The sequence below is a fragment of the Peromyscus maniculatus genome, chromosome 16 (assembly GCF_049852395.1).
Source record: "Peromyscus maniculatus bairdii isolate BWxNUB_F1_BW_parent chromosome 16, HU_Pman_BW_mat_3.1, whole genome shotgun sequence".
Taxonomy (NCBI): domain Eukaryota; kingdom Metazoa; phylum Chordata; class Mammalia; order Rodentia; family Cricetidae; genus Peromyscus; species Peromyscus maniculatus.
The window spans coordinates 198171-220963 of record NC_134867.1 but is presented as its reverse complement, the minus strand read 5'-3'; positions in this window follow the sequence as shown (position 1 = coordinate 220963).

Genomic DNA, 22793 nt, shown 5'->3' with positions numbered 1-22793 from the left:
CAATACTGAGTTGAACTAGATATGCCCCTTTTGTATAGGAGGCACAGTTCTTTTGTTCTGAGCTAGGTCACTGTACTGGCCCTATAGGAAACACAGTAGAGTGCAAGAGTGCCTGTTTCTCAAAAACAGAGTGTTTTTCTTGTTAGGCCAACTAGGGTTCAATACAACTTCCTAAACGGAGTTGAATCACATTCAGTTTCAAGTTCTAGCATTAAGTGTTAATTCAGGGTAAGAACACCACTATTGTGCTATTCTGACCATACCCAGTGAAAATATTTGCACTCGCGTCTTTTCCCAGCAAATACAGTGTATTGGACTGAAGAGAAGCTCCTGTTTTACTTAGTTTCCAATACTGAGTTGAACTAGATATGCCCCGTTTGTTTAGGAGGCACAGTTCTTTTGTTCTGAGCTAGCTCACTGTACTGGCCCTATAGGAAACACATTAGAGTGCAAGAGTGCCTGTTTCTCAAAAGCGGAGTGTTTTTCCTGTAAGGCCAACTAGGGTTCAATACAACGTCCCAAATGGATTTGAATCACATTCAGTTTCAACTTCTAGCATTAAGTGTTAATTCAGGGTTAGAACACCACTATTGTGCTATTCTGACCATACACAGTGTAAATAGCACTCGCGTCTGTTCCCAGCAAATGCAGTGTATTGGACTGAAGAGAAGCTCCTGTTTTACTTAGTTTCCAAAACTGAGTTGAACTAGATATGCCCCGTTTGTGTAGGAAGCACAGTTCTTTTTTTCTGAGCTAGCTCACTGTACTGGCCCTATAGGAAACACAGTAGAGTGCAAGAGTGCCTGTTTCTCAAAAGCAGAGTGTTTTTCTTGTAAGGCCAACTAGGGTTCAATACAACTTCCTAAACGGAGTTTAATCACATTCAGTTTCAAGTTCTAGCATTAAGTGTTAATTCAGGGTAAGAACACCACTATTGTGCTATTCTGACCATACACAGTGCAAATAGCACTCGCGTCTGTTCCCAGCAAATACAGTGTATTGGACTGAAGAGAAGCTCCTGTTTTACTTAGTTTCCAATACTGAGTTGAACTAGATATGCCCTGTTTGTGTAGGAGGCACAGTTCTTTTGTTCTGAGCTAGCTCACTGTACTGGCCCTAGAGGAAACACAGTAGAGTGCAAGAGTGCCTGTTTCTCAAAAGCAGAGTGTTTTTCTTGTAAGGCCAACTAGGGTTCAATACAACTTCCTAAACGGAGTTGAATCACATTAAGTTTCAAGTTCTAGCATTAAGTTTTAATTCAGGGTAAGAACACCACTATTGTGCTATTCTGGCCATACACAGTGCAAATAGCACTCGCGTCTGTTCCCAGCATATACAGTGTATTGGACTGAAGAGAAGCTCCTGTTTTACTTAGTTTCCAATACTAAGTTGAACTAGATATGCCCCGTTTGTGTAGGAGGCACAGTTCTTTTGTTCTGAGCTAGCTCACTGTACTGGCCCTATAGGAAACACAGTAGAGTGCAAGAGTGCCTGTTTCTCAAAAGCAGAGTGTTTTTCTTGTAAGGCCAACTAGGGTTCAATACAACTTCCCAAATGGAGTTGAATCACATTCAGTTTCAACTTCTAGCATTAAGTGTTAATTCAGTGTAAGAACACCACTATTGTGCTATTCTGACCACACACAGTGCAAATAGCACTCGCGTCTGTTCCCAGCAAATACAGTGTATTGGACTGAAGAAAAGCCCCTGTTTTACCAAGATTCCAAGACTGAGTTGAACTAGATATGCCCCGTTTGTGTAGGAAGCACAGTTCTTTTTTTCTGAGCTAGCTCACTGTACTGGCCCTATAGGAAACACAGTAGAGTGCAAGAGTGCCTGTTTCTCAAAAGCAGAGTGTTTTTCTTGTAAGGCCAACTAGGGTTCAATACAAGTTCCTAAACGGAGTTGAATCACATTCAGTTTCAAGTTCTAGCATTAAGTGTTAATTCAGGGTAAGAACACCACTATTGTGCTATTCTGACCATACACAGTGCAAATAGCACTCGCGTCTGTTCCCAGCAAATACAGTGTATTGGACTGAAGAGAAGCCCCTGTTTTACCAATATTCCAAGACTGAGTTGAACTAGATATGCCCCGTTTGTTTAGGAGGCACAGTTCTTTTGTTCTGAGCTAGGTCACTGTACTGGCCCTATAGGAAACACAGTAGAGTGCAAGAGTGCCTGTTTCTCAAAAACAGAGTGTTTTTCTTGTTAGGACAACTGGGGTTCAATACAACATCCTAAACGGAGTTGAATCACATTCAGTTTCAAGTTCTAGCATTAAGTGTTAATTCAGGGTTAGAACACCACTATTGTGCTATTCTGACCATACACAGTGCAAATAGCACTCGAGTCTGTTCCAAGCAAATACAGTGTATTGGACTGAAGAGAAGCTCCTGTTTTACTTAGTTTCCAAAACTGAGTTGAACTAGATATGCCCCGTTTGTGTAGGAGGCACAGTTCTTTTGTTCTGAGCTAGCTCACTCTACTGGCCCTATATGAAACACAGTAGAGTGCAAGAGTGCCTGTTTCTCAAAAACAGAGTGTTTTTCTTGTTAGGCCAACTAGGGTTCAATACAACTTCCTAAACGGAGTTGAATCACATTCAGTTTCAAGTTCTAGCATTAAGTGTTAATTCAGGGTAAGAACACCACTATTGTGCTATTCTGACCATACCCAGTGAAAATATTTGCACTCGCGTCTTTTCCCAGCAAATACAGTGTATTGGACTGAAGAGAAGCTCCTGTTTTACTTAGTTTCCAATACTGAGTTGAACTAGATATGCCCCGTTTGTTTAGGAGGCACAGTTCTTTTTTTCTGAGCTAGCTCACTGTACTGGCCCTATAGGAAACACAGTAGAGTGCAAGAGTGCCTGTTTCTCAAAAGCGGAGTGTTTTTCCTGTAAGGCCAACTAGGGTTCAATACAACGTCCCAAATGGATTTGAATCACATTCAGTTTCAACTTCTAGCATTAAGTGTTAATTCAGGGTTAGAACACCACTATTGTGCTATTCTGACCATACACAGTGCAAATAGCACTCGCGTCTGTTCCCAGCAAATGCAGTGTATTGGACTGAAGAGAAGCTCCTGTTTTACTTAGTTTCCAAAACTGAGTTGAACTAGATATGCCCCGTTTGTGTAGGAAGCACAGTTCTTTTTTTCTGAGCTAGCTCACTGTACTGGCCCTATAGGAAACACAGTAGAGTGCAAGAGTGCCTGTTTCTCAAAAGCAGAGTGTTTTTCTTGTAAGGCCAACTAGGGTTCAATACAACTTCCTAAACGGAGTTTAATCACATTCAGTTTCAAGTTCTAGCATTAAGTGTTAATTCAGGGTAAGAACACCACTATTGTGCTATTCTGACCATACACAGTGCAAATAGCACTCGCGTCTGTTCCCAGCAAATACAGTGTATTGGACTGAAGAGAAGCTCCTGTTTTACTTAGTTTCCAATACTGAGTTGAACTAGATATGCCCTGTTTGTGTAGGAGGCACAGTTCTTTTGTTCTGAGCTAGCTCACTGTACTGGCCCTAGAGGAAACACAGTAGAGTGCAAGAGTGCCTGTTTCTCAAAAGCAGAGTGTTTTTCTTGTAAGGCCAACTAGGGTTCAATACAACTTCCTAAACGGAGTTGAATCACATTAAGTTTCTAGTTCTAGCATTAAGTTTTAATTCAGGGTAAGAACACCACTATTGTGCTATTCTGGCCATACACAGTGCAAGTAGCACTCGCGTCTGTTCCCTGCATATACAGTGTATTGGACTGAAAAGAAGCTCCTGTTTTACTTAGTTTCCAATACTAAGTTGAACTAGATATGCCCCGTTTGTGTAGGAGGCACAGTTCTTTTGTTCTGAGCTAGCTCACTGTACTGGCCCTATAGGAAACACAGTAGAGTGCAAGAGTGCCTGTTTCTCAAAAGCGGAGTGTTTTTCTTGTAAGGCCAACTAGGGTTCAATACAACTTCCCAAATGGAGTTGAATCACATTCAGTTTCAACTTCTAGCATTAAGTGTTAATTCAGTGTAAGAACACCACTATTGTGCTATTCTGACTACACACAGTGCAAATAGCACTCGCGTCTGTTCCCAGCAAATACAGTGTATTGGACTGAAGAAAAGCCCCTGTTTTACCAAGATTCCAAGACTGAGTTGAACTAGATATGCCCCGTTTGTGTAGGAAGCACAGTTCTTTTTTTCTGAGCTAGCTCACTGTACTGGCCCTATAGGAAAAACAGTAGAGTGCAAGAGTGCCTGTTTCTCAAAAGCGGAGTGTTTTTACTGTAAGGCCAACTAGGGTTCAATACAACGTCCCAAATGGAGTTGAATCACATTCAGTTTCAACTTCTAGCATTAAGTGTTAATTCAGGGTTAGAACACCACTATTGTGCTATTCTGACCATAGACAGTGCAAATAGCACTCGCGTCTGTTCCCAGCAAATGCAGTGTATTGGACTGAAGAGACGCTCCTGTTTTACTTAGTTTCCAATACTGAGTTGAACTAGATATGCCCCGTTTGTTTAGGAGGCACAGTTCTTTTTTTCTGAGCTAGCTCACTGTACTGGCCCTATAGGAAACACAGTAGAGTGCAAGAGTGCCTGTTTCTCAAAAGCGGAGTGTTTTTCCTGTAAGGCCAACTAGGGTTCAATACAACGTCCCAAATGGATTTGAATCACATTCAGTTTCAACTTCTAGCATTAAGTGTTAATTCAGGGTTAGAACACCACTATTGTGCTATTCTGACCATACACAGTGCAAATAGCACTCGCGTCTGTTCCCAGCAAATGCAGTGTATTGGACTGAAGAGAAGCTCCTGTTTTACTTAGTTTCCAAAACTGAGTTGAACTAGATATGCCCCGTTTGTGTAGGAAGCACAGTTCTTTTTTTCTGAGCTAGCTCACTGTACTGGCCCTATAGGAAACACAGTAGAGTGCAAGAGTGCCTGTTTCTCAAAAGCAGAGTGTTTTTCTTGTAAGGCCAACTAGGGTTCAATACAACGTCCTAAACGGAGTTTAATCACATTCAGTTTCAAGTTCTAGCATTAAGTGTTAATTCAGGGTAAGAACACCACTATTGTGCTATTCTGACCATACACAGTGCAAATAGCACTCGCGTCTGTTCCCAGCAAATACAGTGTATTGGACTGAAGAGAAGCTCCTGTTTTACTTAGTTTCCAATACTGAGTTGAACTAGATATGCCCTGTTTGTGTAGGAGGCACAGTTCTTTTGTTCTGAGCTAGCTCACTGTACTGGCCCTAGAGGAAACACAGTAGAGTGCAAGAGTGCCTGTTTCTCAAAAGCAGAGTGTTTTTCTTGTAAGGCCAACTAGGGTTCAATACAACTTCCTAAACGGAGTTGAATCACATTAAGTTTCTAGTTCTAGCATTAAGTTTTAATTCAGGGTAAGAACACCACTATTGTGCTATTCTGGCCATACACAGTGCAAGTAGCACTCGCGTCTGTTCCCTGCATATACAGTGTATTGGACTGAAAAGAAGCTCCTGTTTTACTTAGTTTCCAATACTAAGTTGAACTAGATATGCCCCGTTTGTGTAGGAGGCACAGTTCTTTTGTTCTGAGCTAGCTCACTGTACTGGCCCTATAGGAAACACAGTAGAGTGCAAGAGTGCCTGTTTCTCAAAAGCGGAGTGTTTTTCTTGTAAGGCCAACTAGGGTTCAATACAACTTCCCAAATGGAGTTGAATCACATTCAGTTTCAACTTCTAGCATTAAGTGTTAATTCAGTGTAAGAACACCACTATTGTGCTATTCTGACCACACACAGTGCAAATAGCACTCGCGTCTGTTCCCAGCAAATACAGTGTATTGGACTGAAGAAAAGCCCCTGTTTTACCAAGATTCCAAGACTGAGTTGAACTAGATATGCCCCGTTTGTGTAGGAAGCACAGTTCTTTTTTTCTGAGCTAGCTCACTGTACTGGCCCTATAGGAAACACAGTAGAGTGCAAGAGTGCCTGTTTCTCAAAAGCGGAGTGTTTTTACTGTAAGGCCAACTAGGGTTCAATACAACGTCCCAAATGGAGTTGAATCACATTCAGTTTCAACTTCTAGCATTAAGTGTTAATTCAGGGTTAGAACACCACTATTGTGCTATTCTGACCATAGACAGTGCAAATAGCACTCGCGTCTGTTCCCAGCAAATGCAGTGTATTGGACTGAAGAGAAGCTCCTGTTTTACTTAGTTTCCAAAACTGAGTTGAACTAGATATGCCCCGTTTGTGTAGGAAGCACAGTTCTTTTTTTCTGAGCTAGCTCACTGTACTGGCCCTATAGGAAACACAGTAGAGTGCAAGAGTGCCTGTTTCTCAAAAGCAGAGTGTTTTTCTTGTAAGGCCAACTAGGGTTCAATACAACTTCCTAAACGGAGTTGAATCACATTCAGTTTCAAGTTCTAGCATTAAGTGTTAATTCAGGGTAAGAACACCACTATTGTGCTATTCTGACCATACACAGTGCAAATAGCACTCGCGTCTGTTCCCAGCAAATACAGTGTATTGGACTGAAGAGAAGCTCCTGTTTTACTTAGTTTCCAATACTAAGTTGAACTAGATATGCCCCGTTTGTGTAGGAGGCACAGTTCTTTTGTTCTGAGCTAGCTCACTGTACTGGCCCTATAGGAAACACAGTAGAGTGCAAGAGTGCCTGTTTCTCAAAAGCGGAGTGTTTTTCTTGTAAGGCCAACTAGGGTTCAATACAACTTCCCAAATGGAGTTGAATCACATTCAGTTTCAACTTCTAGCATTAAGTGTTAATTCAGTGTAAGAACACCACTATTGTGCTATTCTGACCACACACAGTGCAAATAGCACTCGCGTCTGTTCCCAGCAAATACAGTGTATTGGACTGAAGAAAAGCCCCTGTTTTACCAAGATTCCAAGACTGAGTTGAACTAGATATGCCCCGTTTGTGTAGGAAGCACAGTTCTTTTTTTCTGAGCTAGCTCACTGTACTGGCCCTATAGGAAACACAGTAGAGTGCAAGAGTGCCTGTTTCTCAAAAGCGGAGTGTTTTTACTGTAAGGCCAACTAGGGTTCAATACAACGTCCCAAATGGAGTTGAATCACATTCAGTTTCAACTTCTAGCATTAAGTGTTAATTCAGGGTTAGAACACCACTATTGTGCTATTCTGACCATAGACAGTGCAAATAGCACTCGCGTCTGTTCCCAGCAAATGCAGTGTATTGGACTGAAGAGAAGCTCCTGTTTTACTTAGTTTCCAAAACTGAGTTGAACTAGATATGCCCCGTTTGTGTAGGAAGCACAGTTCTTTTTTTCTGAGCTAGCTCACTGTACTGGCCCTATAGGAAACACAGTAGAGTGCAAGAGTGCCTGTTTCTCAAAAGCAGAGTGTTTTTCTTGTAAGGCCAACTAGGGTTCAATACAACTTCCTAAACGGAGTTGAATCACATTCAGTTTCAAGTTCTAGCATTAAGTGTTAATTCAGGGTAAGAACACCACTATTGTGCTATTCTGACCATACACAGTGCAAATAGCACTCGCGTCTGTTCCCAGCAAATACAGTGTATTGGACTGAAGAGAAGCCCCTGTTCTACCAATATTCCAAGACTGAGTTGAACTAGATATGCCCCGTTTGTTTAGGAGGCACAGTTCTTTTGTTCTGAGCTAGGTCACTGTACTGGCCCTATAGGAAACACAGTAGAGTGCAAGAGTGCCTGTTTCTCAAAAACAGAGTGTTTTTCTTGTTAGGACAACTAGGGTTCAATACAACATCCTAAACGGAGTTGAATCACATTCAGTTTCAAGTTCTAGCATTAAGTGTTAATTCAGGGTTAGAACACCACTATTGTGCTATTCTGACCATACACAGTGCAAATAGCACTCGAGTCTGTTCCAAGCAAATACAGTGTATTGGACTGAAGAGAAGCTCCTGTTTTACTTAGTTTCCAAAACTGAGTTGAACTAGATATGCCCCGTTTGTGTAGGAGGCACAGTTCTTTTGTTCTGAGCTAGCTCACTCTACTGGCCCTATATGAAACACAGTAGAGTGCAAGAGTGCCTGTTTCTCAAAAACAGAGTGTTTTTCTTGTTAGGCCAACTAGGGTTCAATACAACTTCCTAAACGGAGTTGAATCACATTCAGTTTCAAGTTCTAGCATTAAGTGTTAATTCAGGGTAAGAACACCACTATTGTGCTATTCTGACCATACCCAGTGAAAATATTTGCACTCGCGTCTTTTCCCAGCAAATACAGTGTATTGGACTGAAGAGAAGCTCCTGTTTTACTTAGTTTCCAATACTGAGTTGAACTAGATATGCCCCGTTTGTTTAGGAGGCACAGTTCTTTTTTCTGAGCTAGCTCACTGTACTGGCCCTATAGGAAACACAGTAGAGTGCAAGAGTGCCTGTTTCTCAAAAGCGGAGTGTTTTTCCTGTAAGGCCAACTAGGGTTCAATACAACGTCCCAAATGGATTTGAATCACATTCAGTTTCAACTTCTAGCATTAAGTGTTAATTCAGGGTTAGAACACCACTATTGTGCTATTCTGACCATACACAGTGCAAATAGCACTCGCGTCTGTTCCCAGCAAATGCAGTGTATTGGACTGAAGAGAAGCTCCTGTTTTACTTAGTTTCCAAAACTGAGTTGAACTAGATATGCCCCGTTTGTGTAGGAAGCACAGTTCTTTTTTTCTGAGCTAGCTCACTGTACTGGCCCTATAGGAAACACAGTAGAGTGCAAGAGTGCCTGTTTCTCAAAAGCAGAGTGTTTTTCTTGTAAGGCCAACTAGGGTTCAATACAACTTCCTAAACGGAGTTTAATCACATTCAGTTTCAAGTTCTAGCATTAAGTGTTAATTCAGGGTAAGAACACCACTATTGTGCTATTCTGACCATACACAGTGCAAATAGCACTCGCGTCTGTTCCCAGCAAATACAGTGTATTGGACTGAAGAGAAGCTCCTGTTTTACTTAGTTTCCAATACTGAGTTGAACTAGATATGCCCTGTTTGTGTAGGAGGCACAGTTCTTTTGTTCTGAGCTAGCTCACTGTACTGGCCCTAGAGGAAACACAGTAGAGTGCAAGAGTGCCTGTTTCTCAAAAGCAGAGTGTTTTTCTTGTAAGGCCAACTAGGGTTCAATACAACTTCCTAAACGGAGTTGAATCACATTAAGTTTCTAGTTCTAGCATTAAGTTTTAATTCAGGGTAAGAACACCACTATTGTGCTATTCTGGCCATACACAGTGCAAGTAGCACTCGCGTCTGTTCCCTGCATATACAGTGTATTGGACTGAAAAGAAGCTCCTGTTTTACTTAGTTTCCAATACTAAGTTGAACTAGATATGCCCCGTTTGTGTAGGAGGCACAGTTCTTTTGTTCTGAGCTAGCTCACTGTACTGGCCCTATAGGAAACACAGTAGAGTGCAAGAGTGCCTGTTTCTCAAAAGCGGAGTGTTTTTCTTGTAAGGCCAACTAGGGTTCAATACAACTTCCCAAATGGAGTTGAATCACATTCAGTTTCAACTTCTAGCATTAAGTGTTAATTCAGTGTAAGAACACCACTATTGTGCTATTCTGACCACACACAGTGCAAATAGCACTCGCGTCTGTTCCCAGCAAATACAGTGTATTGGACTGAAGAAAAGCCCCTGTTTTACCAAGATTCCAAGACTGAGTTGAACTAGATATGCCCCGTTTGTGTAGGAAGCACAGTTCTTTTTTTCTGAGCTAGCTCACTGTACTGGCCCTATAGGAAACACAGTAGAGTGCAAGAGTGCCTGTTTCTCAAAAGCGGAGTGTTTTTACTGTAAGGCCAACTAGGGTTCAATACAACGTCCCAAATGGAGTTGAATCACATTCAGTTTCAACTTCTAGCATTAAGTGTTAATTCAGGGTTAGAACACCACTATTGTGCTATTCTGACCATAGACAGTGCAAATAGCACTCGCGTCTGTTCCCAGCAAATGCAGTGTATTGGACTGAAGAGAAGCTCCTGTTTTACTTAGTTTCCAATACTGAGTTGAACTAGATATGCCCCGTTTGTTTAGGAGGCACAGTTCTTTTTTTCTGAGCTAGCTCACTGTACTGGCCCTATAGGAAACACAGTAGAGTGCAAGAGTGCCTGTTTCTCAAAAGCGGAGTGTTTTTCCTGTAAGGCCAACTAGGGTTCAATACAACGTCCCAAATGGATTTGAATCACATTCAGTTTCAACTTCTAGCATTAAGTGTTAATTCAGGGTTAGAACACCACTATTGTGCTATTCTGACCATACACAGTGCAAATAGCACTCGCGTCTGTTCCCAGCAAATGCAGTGTATTGGACTGAAGAGAAGCTCCTGTTTTACTTAGTTTCCAAAACTGAGTTGAACTAGATATGCCCCGTTTGTGTAGGAAGCACAGTTCTTTTGTTCTGAGCTAGCTCACTGTACTGGCCCTATAGGAAACACAGTAGAGTGCAAGAGTGCCTGTTTCTCAAAAGCAGAGTGTTTTTCTTGTAAGGCCAACTAGGGTTCAATACAACTTCCTAAACGGAGTTTAATCACATTCAGTTTCAAGTTCTAGCATTAAGTGTTAATTCAGGGTAAGAACACCACTATTGTGCTATTCTGACCATACACAGTGCAAATAGCACTCGCGTCTGTTCCCAGCAAATACAGTGTATTGGACTGAAGAGAAGCTCCTGTTTTACTTAGTTTCCAATACTGAGTTGAACTAGATATGCCCTGTTTGTGTAGGAGACACAGTTCTTTTGTTCTGAGCTAGCTCACTGTACTGGCCCTAGAGGAAACACAGTAGAGTGCAAGAGTGCCTGTTTCTCAAAAGCAGAGTGTTTTTCTTGTAAGGCCAACTAGGGTTCAATACAACTTCCTAAACGGAGTTGAATCACATTAAGTTTCTAGTTCTAGCATTAAGTTTTAATTCAGGGTAAGAACACCACTATTGTGCTATTCTGGCCATACACAGTGCAAGTAGCACTCGCGTCTGTTCCCTGCATATACAGTGTATTGGACTGAAAAGAAGCTCCTGTTTTACTTAGTTTCCAATACTAAGTTGAACTAGATATGCCCCGTTTGTGTAGGAGGCACAGTTCTTTTGTTCTGAGCTAGCTCACTGTACTGGCCCTATAGGAAACACAGTAGAGTGCAAGAGTGCCTGTTTCTCAAAAGCGGAGTGTTTTTCTTGTAAGGCCAACTAGGGTTCAATACAACTTCCCAAATGGAGTTGAATCACATTCAGTTTCAACTTCTAGCATTAAGTGTTAATTCAGTGTAAGAACACCACTATTGTGCTATTCTGACCACACACAGTGCAAATAGCACTCGCGTCTGTTCCCAGCAAATACAGTGTATTGGACTGAAGAAAAGCCCCTGTTTTACCAAGATTCCAAGACTGAGTTGAACTAGATATGCCCCGTTTGTGTAGGAAGCACAGTTCTTTTTTTCTGAGCTAGCTCACTGTACTGGCCCTATAGGAAACACAGTAGAGTGCAAGAGTGCCTGTTTCTCAAAAGCGGAGTGTTTTTACTGTAAGGCCAACTAGGGTTCAATACAACGTCCCAAATGGAGTTGAATCACATTCAGTTTCAACTTCTAGCATTAAGTGTTAATTCAGGGTTAGAACACCACTATTGTGCTATTCTGACCATAGACAGTGCAAATAGCACTCGCGTCTGTTCCCAGCAAATGCAGTGTATTGGACTGAAGAGAAGCTCCTGTTTTACTTAGTTTCCAAAACTGAGTTGAACTAGATATGCCCCGTTTGTGTAGGAAGCACAGTTCTTTTTTTCTGAGCTAGCTCACTGTACTGGCCCTATAGGAAACACAGTAGAGTGCAAGAGTGCCTGTTTCTCAAAAGCAGAGTGTTTTTCTTGTAAGGCCAACTAGGGTTCAATACAAGTTCCTAAACGGAGTTGAATCACATTCAGTTTCAAGTTCTAGCATTAAGTGTTAATTCAGGGTAAGAACACCACTATTGTGCTATTCTGACCATACACAGTGCAAATAGCACTCGCGTCTGTTCCCAGCAAATACAGTGTATTGGACTGAAGAGTAGCCCCTGTTTTACCAATATTCCAAGACTGAGTTGAACTAGATATGCCCCGTTTGTTTAGGAGGCACAGTTCTTTTGTTCTGAGCTAGGTCACTGTACTGGCCCTATAGGAAACACAGTAGAGTGCAAGAGTGCCTGTTTCTCAAAAACAGAGTGTTTTTCTTGTTAGGACAACTAGGGTTCAATACAACATCCTAAACGGAGTTGAATCACATTCAGTTTCAAGTTCTAGCATTAAGTGTTAATTCAGGGTTAGAACACCACTATTGTGCTATTCTGACCATACACAGTGCAAATAGCACTCGAGTCTGTTCCAAGCAAATACAGTGTATTGGACTGAAGAGAAGCTCCTGTTTTACTTAGTTTCCAAAACTGAGTTGAACTAGATATGCCCCGTTTGTGTAGGAGGCACAGTTCTTTTGTTCTGAGCTAGCTCACTCTACTGGCCCTATATGAAACACAGTAGAGTGCAAGAGTGCCTGTTTCTCAAAAACAGAGTGTTTTTCTTGTTAGGCCAACTAGGGTTCAATACAACTTCCTAAACGGAGTTGAATCACATTCAGTTTCAAGTTCTAGCATTAAGTTTTAATTCAGGGTAAGAACACCACTATTGTGCTATTCTGACCATACCCAGTGAAAATATTTGCACTCGCGTCTTTTCCCAGCAAATACAGTGTATTGGACTGAAGAGAAGCTCCTGTTTTACTTAGTTTCCAATACTGAGTTGAACTAGATATGCCCCGTTTGTGTAGGAGGCACAGTTCTTTTGTTCTGAGCTAGCTCACTGTACTGGCCCTATAGGAAACACAGTAGAGTGCAAGAGTGCCTGTTTCTCAAAAGCGGAGTGTTTTTCTTGTAAGGCCAACTAGGGTTCAATACAACTTCCCAAATGGAGTTGAAACACATTCAGTTTCACGTTCTAGCATTAAGTGTTAATTCAGTGTAAGAACACCACTATTGTGCTATTCTGACCACACACAGTGCAAATAGCACTCGCTTCTGTTCCCAGCAAATACAGTGTATTGGACTGAAGAAAAGCCCCTGTTTTACCAAGATTCCAAGACTGAGTTGAACTAGATATGCCCCGTTTGTGTAGGAAGCACAGTTCTTTTTTTCTGAGCTAGCTCACTGTACTGGCCCTATAGGAAACACAGTAGAGTGCAAGAGTGCCTGTTTCTCAAAAGCAGAGTGTTTTTCTTGTAAGGCCAACTAGGGTTCAATACAAGTTCCTAAACGGAGTTGAATCACATTCAGTTTCAAGTTCTAGCATTAAGTGTTAATTCAGGGTAAGAACACCACTATTGTGCTATTCTGACCATACACAGTGCAAATAGCACTAGCGTCTGTTCCCAGCAAATACAGTGTATTGGACTGAAGAGAAGCCCCTGTTTTACCAATATTCCAAGACTGAGTTGAACTAGATATGCCCCGTTTGTGTAGGAAGCAGAGTTCTTTTTTTCTGAGCTATCTCACTGTACTGGCCCTATAGGAAACACAGTAGAGTGCAAGAGTGCCTGTTTCTCAAAAGCAGAGTGTTTTTCTTGTAAGGCCAACTAGGGTTCAATACAAGTTCCTAAACGGAGTTGAATCACATTCAGTTTCAAGTTCTAGCATTAAGTGTTAATTCAGGGTAAGAACACCACTATTGTGCTATTCTGGCCATACCCAGTACAAATATTTGCACTCGTGTCTTTTCCCAGCAAATACAGTGTATTGGACTGAAGAGAAGCTCCTGTTTTACTTAGTTTCCAATACTGAGTTGAACTAGATATGCCACGTTTGTGTAGGAGGCACAGTTCTTTTGTTCTGAGCTAGCTCACTGTACTGGCCTATAGGAAACACATTAGAGTGCAAGAGTGCCTGTTTCTCAAAAGCGGAGTGTTTTTCTTGTTAGGCCAACTAGGGTTCAATACAACTTCCTAAACGGAGTTGAATCACATTCAGTTTCAAGTTCTAGCATTAAGTGTTAATTCAGGGTAAGAACACCACTATTGTGCTATTCTGGCGATACACAGTGCAAATATTTGCACTCTCGTCTTTTCCCAGCAAATACAGTGTAGTGGACTGAAGAGAAGCTCCTGTTTTACTTAGTTTCAAATACTGAGTTTAACTGGATATGCCCCGTTTGTGGAGGAAGCCCAGTTCTTTCGTTTTGAGCTAGCTCACTATACTCGCCCTACTGGAAACATATTAGACTGCAAGAATGCACTTTCTTCAAAAGCAGAGTATTTTTCTTGTATGGCAAACTAGGGTTCAATTAAAATTCCTAAACGGAGTTGAATCACATTCAGTTTCAAGTTCTAGCATTAAGTGTTAATTCAGGGTAAGAACACCACTATTGTGCTGTTCTGGCCATACACAGTGAAAATATTTGCACTCGCGTCTGTTCCCAGCAAATACAGTGTATTGGACTGAAGAGAAGCCTCTGTTTTACTTAGTTTCCAAAACTGAGTTGAACTAGATATGCCCCGTTTGTTTCGGAGGCACAGTTCTTTTGTTCTGAGCTAGCTCACTGTACTGGCCCTATAGGAAACACAGTAGAGTGCAAGAGTGCCTGTTTCTCAAAAGCGGAGTGTTTTTCTTGTAAGGCCAACTAGGGTTCAATACAACTTCCCAAATGGAGTTGAATCACATTCAGTTTCAAGTTCTAGCATTAAGTGTTAATTCAGGGTAAGAACACCACTATTGTGCTATTCTGACCATACACAGTGCAAATAGCACTCGCGTCTGTTCCCAGCAAATACAGTGTATTGGACTGAAGAGAAGCTCCTGTTTTACTTAGTTTCCAATACTGAGTTGAACTAGATATGCCCCGTTTGTGTAGGAAGCACAGTTCTTTTGTTCTGAGCTAGCTCACTGTACTGGCCCTATAGGAAACACAGTAGAGTGCAAGAGTGCCTGTTTCTCAAAAGCAGACTGTTTTTCTTGTAAGGCCAACTAGGGTTCAATACAACTTTCTAAACGGAGTTGAATCACATTCAGTTTCAAGTTCTAGCATTAAGTGTTAATTCAGGGTAAGAACACCACTATTGTGCTATTCTGGCCATACCCAGTGCAAATATTTGCACTCGTGTCTTTTCCCAGCAAATACAGTGTATTGGACTGAAGAGAAGCTCCTGTTTTACTTAGTTTCCAATACTGAGTTGAACTAGATATGCCCCGATTGTTTAGAAGGCACAGTTCTTTTGTTCTGAGCTAGCTCACTGTACTGGCCCTATAGGAAACACAGTAGAGTGCAAGAGTGCCTGTTTCTCAAAAGCGGAGTGTTTTTCTTGTAAGGCCAATTAGGGTTCAATACAACTTCCCAAATGGAGTTGAATCACATTCAGTTTCAACTTCTAGCATTAAGTGTTAATTCAGTGTAAGAACACCACTATTGTGCTATTCTGACCACACACAGTGCAAATAGCACTCGCGTCTGTTCCCAGCAAATACAGTGTATTGGACTGAAGAGAAGCCCCTGTTTTACCAAGATTCCAAGACTGAGTTGAACTAGATATGCCCCGTTTGTGTAGGAAGCAGAGTTCTTTTTTTCTGAGCTAGCTCACTGTACTGGCCCTATAGGAAACACAGTAGAGTGCAAGAGTGCCTGTTTCTCAAAAGCAGAGTGTTTTTCTTGTAAGGCCAACTAGGGTTCAATACAAGTTCCTAAACGGAGTTGAATCACATTCAGTTTCAACTTCTAGCATTAAGTGTTAATTCAGGGTAAGAACACCACTATTGTGCTATTCTGACCATACCCAGTGAAAATATTTGCACTCTCGTCTTTTCCCAGCAAATACAGTGTATTGGACTGAAGAGAAGCTCCTGTTTTACTTAGTTTCCAATACTGAGTTGAACTAGATATGCCCCGTTTGTTTAGGAAGCACAGTTCTTTTGTTCTGAGCTAGCTCACTGTACTGGCCCTATAGGAAACACAGTAGAGTGCAAGAGTGCCTGTTTCTCAAAAGCAGAGTGTTTTTCTTGTAAGGCCAACTAGGGTTCAATACAAGTTTCTAAACGGAGTTGAATCACATTCAGTTTCAAGTTCTAGCATTAAGTGTTAATTCAGGGTAAGAACACCACTATTGTGCTATTCTGACCATACACAGTGCAAATAGCACTCGCGTCTGCTCCCAGCAAATACAGTGTATTGGACTGAAGAGAAGCTCCTGTTTTACTTAGTTTCCAATACTGAGTTGAACAGATATGCCCCGTTTGTGTAGGAAGCACAGTTCTTTTGTTCTGAGCTAGCTCACTGTACTGGCCCTATAGGAAACACAGTAGAGTGCAAGAGTGCCTGTTTCTCAAAAACAGAGTGTTTTTCTTGTTAGTCCAACTAGGGTTCAATACAACTTCCTAAACGGAGTTGAATCACATTCAGTTTCAAGTTCTAGCATTAAGTGTTAATTCAGGGTAAGAACACCACTATTGTGGTATTCTGGCCTTACACAGTGCAAATAGCACTCGCGTCTGTTCCCAGCAAATACAGTGTATTGGACTGAAGAGAAGCTCCTGTTTTACTTAGATTCCAATACTGAGTTGAGCTAGATATGCCCCGTTTGTGTAGAGGCACAGATCTTTTGTTTTGAGCTAGCTCACTGTACTGGCCCTATAGGAAACACAGTACAGTGCAAGAGTGCCTGTTTTATCAAAAACAGAGTGTTTTTCTTGTTAGGCCAACTAGGGTTCAATACAACTTCCTAAACGGAGTTGAATCACATTCAGTTTCAAGTTCTAGCATTAAGTGTTAATTCAGGGTAAGAACACCACTATTGTGCTATCCTGGCCATACACAGTGCAAATATTTGCACTCTCGTCTTTTCCCAGCAAATACAGTGTATTGGACTGAAGAGAAGCTCCTGTTTTACTTAGTTTCAAATACTGAGTTTAACTAGATATGCCCCGTTTGTGGAGGAAGCACAGTTCTTTCGTTTTGAGCTAGCTCACTATACTGGCCCTACTGGAAACATATTAGACTGCAAGAATGCACTTTCTTCAAAAGCAGAGTATTTTTCTTGTATGGCAAACTAGGGTTCAATTAAACTTCCTAAACGGAGTTGAATCACATTCAGTTTCAAGTTCTAGCATTAAGTGTTAATTCAGGGTAAGAACACCACTATTGTGCTGTTCTGGCCATACACAGTGAAAATATTTGCACTCGCGTCCGTTCGCAGCAAATACAGTGTATTGGACTGAAGAGAAGCCTCTGTTTTACTTAGTTTCCAAAACTGAGTTGAACTAGATATGCCCCGTTTGTTTAGGAGGCACAGTTCATTTGTTCTGAGCTAGCTCACTGTACTGGCCCTATAGGAAACACAGTAGAGTGCAAGAGTGCCTGTTTCTCAAAAGCAGAGTGTTTTTCTTGTAAGGCCAACTAGGGTTCAATACAACTTCCCAAATGGAGTTGAATCACATTCAGTTTCAACTTCTAGCATTAAGTGTTAAATCAGGGTAAGAACACCACTATTGTGCTATTCTGACCAAACACAATGCAAATAGCACTCGCGTCTGTTCCCAGCAAATACAGTGTATTGGACTGAAGAGAAGCCCCTGTTTTACTAAGATTCCAATACTGAGTTGAACTAGATATGCACCGTTTGTGTAGCAAGCACAGTTCTTTTTTTCTGAGCTAGCTCACTGTACTGGCCCTACAGGAAACACAGTAGAGTGCAAGAGTGCCTGTTTCTCAAAAGCAGAGTGTTTTTCTTGGAAGGCCAACTAGGGTTCAATACAAGTTCCTAAACGGAGTTGAATCACATTCAGTTTCAACTTCTAGCATTAAGTGTTAATTCAGGGTAAGAACACCACTATTGTGCTATTCTGACCATACACAGTGCAAATAGCACTCGTGTCTCTTCCCAGCATATACAGTGTATTGGACTGAAGAGAAGCTCCTGTTTTACTGAGTTTCCAATACTGAGTTGAACTAGATATGCCCCTTTTGTGTAGGAGGCACAGTTCTTTTGTTCTGAGCTAGGTCACTGTACTGGCCCTATAGGAAACACAGTAGAGTGCAAGAGTGCCTGTTTCTCAAAAACAAAGTGTTTTTCTTGTTAGGACAACTAGGGTTCAATACAACTTCCCAAATGGAGTTGAATCACATTCAGTTTCAAGTTCTAGCATTAAGTGTTAATTCAGGGTTAGAACACCACTATTGTGCTATTCTGACCATACACAGTGCAAATAGCACTCGAGTCTGTTCCAAGCAAATACAGTGTATTGGACTGAAGAGAAGCTCCTGTTTTACTTAGTTTCCAAAACTGAGTTGAACTAGATATGCCCCGTTTGTGTAGGAGGCACAGTTCTTTTGTTCTGAGCAAGCTCACTCTACTGGCCCTATATGAAACACAGTAGAATGCAAGAGTGCCTGTTTCTCAAAAACAGAGTGTTTTTCTTGTTAGGCCAACTAGGGTTCAATACAACTTCCTAAACGGAGTTGAATCACATTCAGTTTCAAGGTCTAGCATTAAGTGTTAATTCAGGGTAAGAACACCACTATTGTGCTATTCTGACCATACCCAGTGAAAATATTTGCACTCGCGTTTTTTCCCAGCAAATACAGTGTATTGGACTGAAGAGAAGCTCCTGTTTTACTTAGTTTCCAATACTGAGTTGAACTAGATATGCCCCGTTTGTTTAGGAGGCACAGTTCTTTTGTTCTGAGCTAGCTCACTGTACTGGCCCTATAGGAAACACATTAGAGTGCAAGAGTGCCTGTTTCTCAAAAGCGGAGTGTTTTTCCTGTAAGGCCAACTAGGGTTCAATACAACGTCCCAAATGGAGTTGAATCACATTCAGTTTCAACTTCTAGCATTAAGTGTTAATTCAGGGTTAGAACACCACTATTGTGCTATTCTGACCATACACAGTGCAAATAGCACTCGCGTCTGTTCCCAGCAAATGCAGTGTATTGGACTGAAGAGAAGCTCCTGTTTTACTTAGTTTCCAAAACTGAGTTGAACTAGATATGCCCCGTTTGTGTAGGAAGCACAGTTCTTTTTTTCTGAGCTAGCTCACTGTACTGGCCCTATAGGAAACACAGTAGAGTGCAAGAGTGCCTGTTTCTCAAAAGCAGACTGTTTTTCTTGTAAGGCCAACTAGGGTTCAATACAACTTCCTAAACGGAGTTTAATCACATTCAGTTTCAAGTTCTAGCATTAAGTGTTAATTCAGGGTAAGAACACCACTATTGTGCTATTCTGACCATACACAGTGCAAATAGCACTCGCTTCTATTCCCAGCAAATACAGTGTATTGGACTGAAGAGAAGCTCCTGTTTTACTTAGTTTCCAATACTGAGTTGAACTAGATATGCCCTGTTTGTGTAGGAGGCACAGTTCTTTTGTTCTGAGCTAGCTCACTGTACTGGCCCTATAGGAAACACAGTAGAGTGCAAGAGTGCCTGTTTCTCAAAAGCAGAGTGTTTTTCTTGTAAGGCCAACTAGGGTTCAATACAACTTCCTAAACGGAGTTGAATCACATTAAGTTTCAAGTTCTAGCATTAAGTTTTAATTCAGGGTAAGAACACCACTATTGTGCTATTCTGGCCATACACAGTGCAAATAGCACTCGCGTCTGTTCCCAGCATATACAGTGTATTGGACTGAAGAGAAGCTCCTGTTTTACTTAGTTTCCAATACTAAGTTGAACTAGATATGCCCCGTTTGTGTAGGAGGCACAGTTCTTTTGTTCTGAGCTAGCTCACTGTACTGGCCCTATAGGAAACACAGTAGAGTGCAAGAGTGCCTGTTTCTCAAAAGCGGAGTGTTTTTCTTGTAAGGCCAACTAGGGTTCAATACAACTTCCCAAATGGAGTTGAATCACATTCAGTTTCAACTTCTAGCATTAAGTGTTAATTCAGTGTAAGAACACCACTATTGTGCTATTCTGACCACACACAGTGCAAATAGCACTCGCGTCTGTTCCCAGCAAATACAGTGTATTGGACTGAAGAAAAGCCCCTGTTTTACCAAGATTCCAAGACTGAGTTGAACTAGATATGCCCCGTTTGTGTAGGAAGCACAGTTCTTTTTTTCTGAGCTAGCTCACTGTACTGGCCCTATAGGAAACACAGTAGAGTGCAAGAGTGCCTGTTTCTCAAAAGCAGAGTGTTTTTCTTGTAAGGCCAACTAGGGTTCAATACAAGTTCCTAAACGGAGTTGAATCACATTAAGTTTCAAGTTCTAGCATTAAGTGTTAATTCAGGGTAAGAACACCACTATTGTGCTATTCTGACCATACACAGTGCAAATAGCACTCGCGTCTGTTCCCAGCAAATACAGTGTATTGGACTGAAGAGAAGCCCCTGTTTTACCAATATTCCAAGACTGAGTTGAACTAGATATGCCCCGTTTGTTTAGGAGGCACAGTTCTTTTGTTCTGAGCTAGCTCACTGTACTGGCCCTATAGGAAACACATTAGAGTGCAAGAGTGCCTGTTTCTCAAAAACAGAGTGTTTTTCTTGTTAGGACAACTAGGGTTCAATACAACTTCCTAAACGGAGTTGAATCACATTCAGTTTCAAGTTCTAGCATTAATTGTTAATTCAGGGTAAGAACACCACTATTGTGCTATTCTGACCATACACAGTGCAAATAGCACTCGAGTCTGTTCCAAGCAAATACAGTGTATTGGACTGAAGAGAAGCTCCTGTTTTACTTAGTTTCCAAAACTGAGTTGAACTAGATATGCCCCGTTTGTGTAGGAAGCACAGTTCTTTTTTTCTGAGCTAGCTCACTGTACTGGCCCTATAGGAAACACAGTAGAGTGCAAGAGTGCCTGTTTCTCAAAAGCAGAGTGTTTTTCTTGTAAGGCCAACTAGGGTTCAATACAACTTCCTAAACGGAGTTTAATCACATTCAGTTTCAAGTTCTAGCATTAAGTGTTAATTCAGGGTAAGAACACCACTATTGTGCTATTCTGACCATACACAGTGCAAATAGCACTCGCGTCTGTTCCCAGCAAATACAGTGTATTGGACTGAAGAGAAGCTCCTGTTTTACTTAGTTTCCAATACTGAGTTGAACTAGATATGCCCTGTTTGTGTAGGAGGCACAGTTCTTTTGTTCTGAGCTAGCTCACTGTACTGGCCCTAGAGGAAACACAGTAGAGTGCAAGAGTGCCTGTTTCTCAAAAGCAGAGTGTTTTTCTTGTAAGGCCAACTAGGGTTCAATACAACTTCCTAAACGGAGTTGAATCACATTAAGTTTCAAGTTCTAGCATTAAGTTTTAATTCAGGGTAAGAACACCACTATTGTGCTATTCTGGCCATACACAGTGCAAATAGCACTCGCGTCTGTTCCCAGCATATACAGTGTATTGGACTGAAGAGAAGCTCCTGTTTTACTTAGTTTCCAATACTAAGTTGAACTAGATATGCCCCGTTTGTGTAGGAGGCACAGTTCTTTTGTTCTGAGCTAGCTCACTGTACTGGCCCTATAGGAAACACAGTAGAGTGCAAGAGTGCCTGTTTCTCAAAAGCGGAGTGTTTTTCTTGTAAGGCCAACTAGGGTTCAATACAACTTCCCAAATGGAGTTGAATCACATTCAGTTTCAACTTCTAGCATTAAGTGTTAATTCAGTGTAAGAACACCACTATTGTGCTATTCTGACCACACACAGTGCAAATAGCACTCGCGTCTGTTCCCAGCAAATACAGTGTATTGGACTGAAGAAAAGCCCCTGTTTTACCAAGATTCCAAGACTGAGTTGAACTAGATATGCCCCGTTTGTGTAGGAAGCACAGTTCTTTTTTTCTGAGCTAGCTCACTGTACTGGCCCTATAGGAAACACAGTAGAGTGCAAGAGTGCCTGTTTCTCAAAAGCAGAGTGTTTTTCTTGTAAGGCCAACTAGGGTTCAATACAAGTTCCTAAACGGAGTTGAATCACATTCAGTTTCAAGTTCTAGCATTAAGTGTTAATTCAGGGTAAGAACACCACTATTGTGCTATTCTGACCATACACAGTGCAAATAGCACTCGCGTCTGTTCCCAGCAAATACAGTGTATTGGACTGAAGAGAAGCCCCTGTTTTACCAATATTCCAAGACTGAGTTGAACTAGATATGCCCCGTTTGTTTAGGAGGCACAGTTCTTTTGTTCTGAGCTAGCTCACTGTACTGGCCCTATAGGAAACACATTAGAGTGCAAGAGTGCCTGTTTCTCAAAAACAGAGTGTTTTTCTTGTTAGGACAACTAGGGTTCAATACAACTTCCTAAACGGAGTTGAATCACATTCAGTTTCAAGTTCTAGCATTAATTGTTAATTCAGGGTAAGAAGACCACTATTGTGCTATTCTGACCATACACATTGCAAATAGCACTCGAGTCTGTTCCAAGCAAATACAGTGTATTGGACTGAAGAGAAGCTCCTGTTTTACTTAGTTTCCAAAACTGAGTTGAACTAGATATGCCCCGTTTGTGTAGGAGGCACAGTTCTTTTGTTCTGAGCTAGCTCACTCTACTGGCCCTATATGAAACACAGTAGAGTGCAAGAGTGCCTGTTTCTCAAAAACAGAGTGTTTTTCTTGTTAGGCCAACTAGGGTTCAATACAACTTCCTAAACGGAGTTGAATCACATTCAGTTTCAAGTTCTAGCATTAAGTTTTAATTCAGGGTAAGAACACCACTATTGTGCTATTCTGACCATACCCAGTGAAAATATTTGCACTCGCGTCTTTTCCCAGCAAATACAGTGTATTGGACTGAAGAGAAGCTCCTGTTTTACTTAGTTTTCAATACTGAGTTGAACTAGATATGCCCCGTTTGTTTAGGAGGCACAGTTCTTT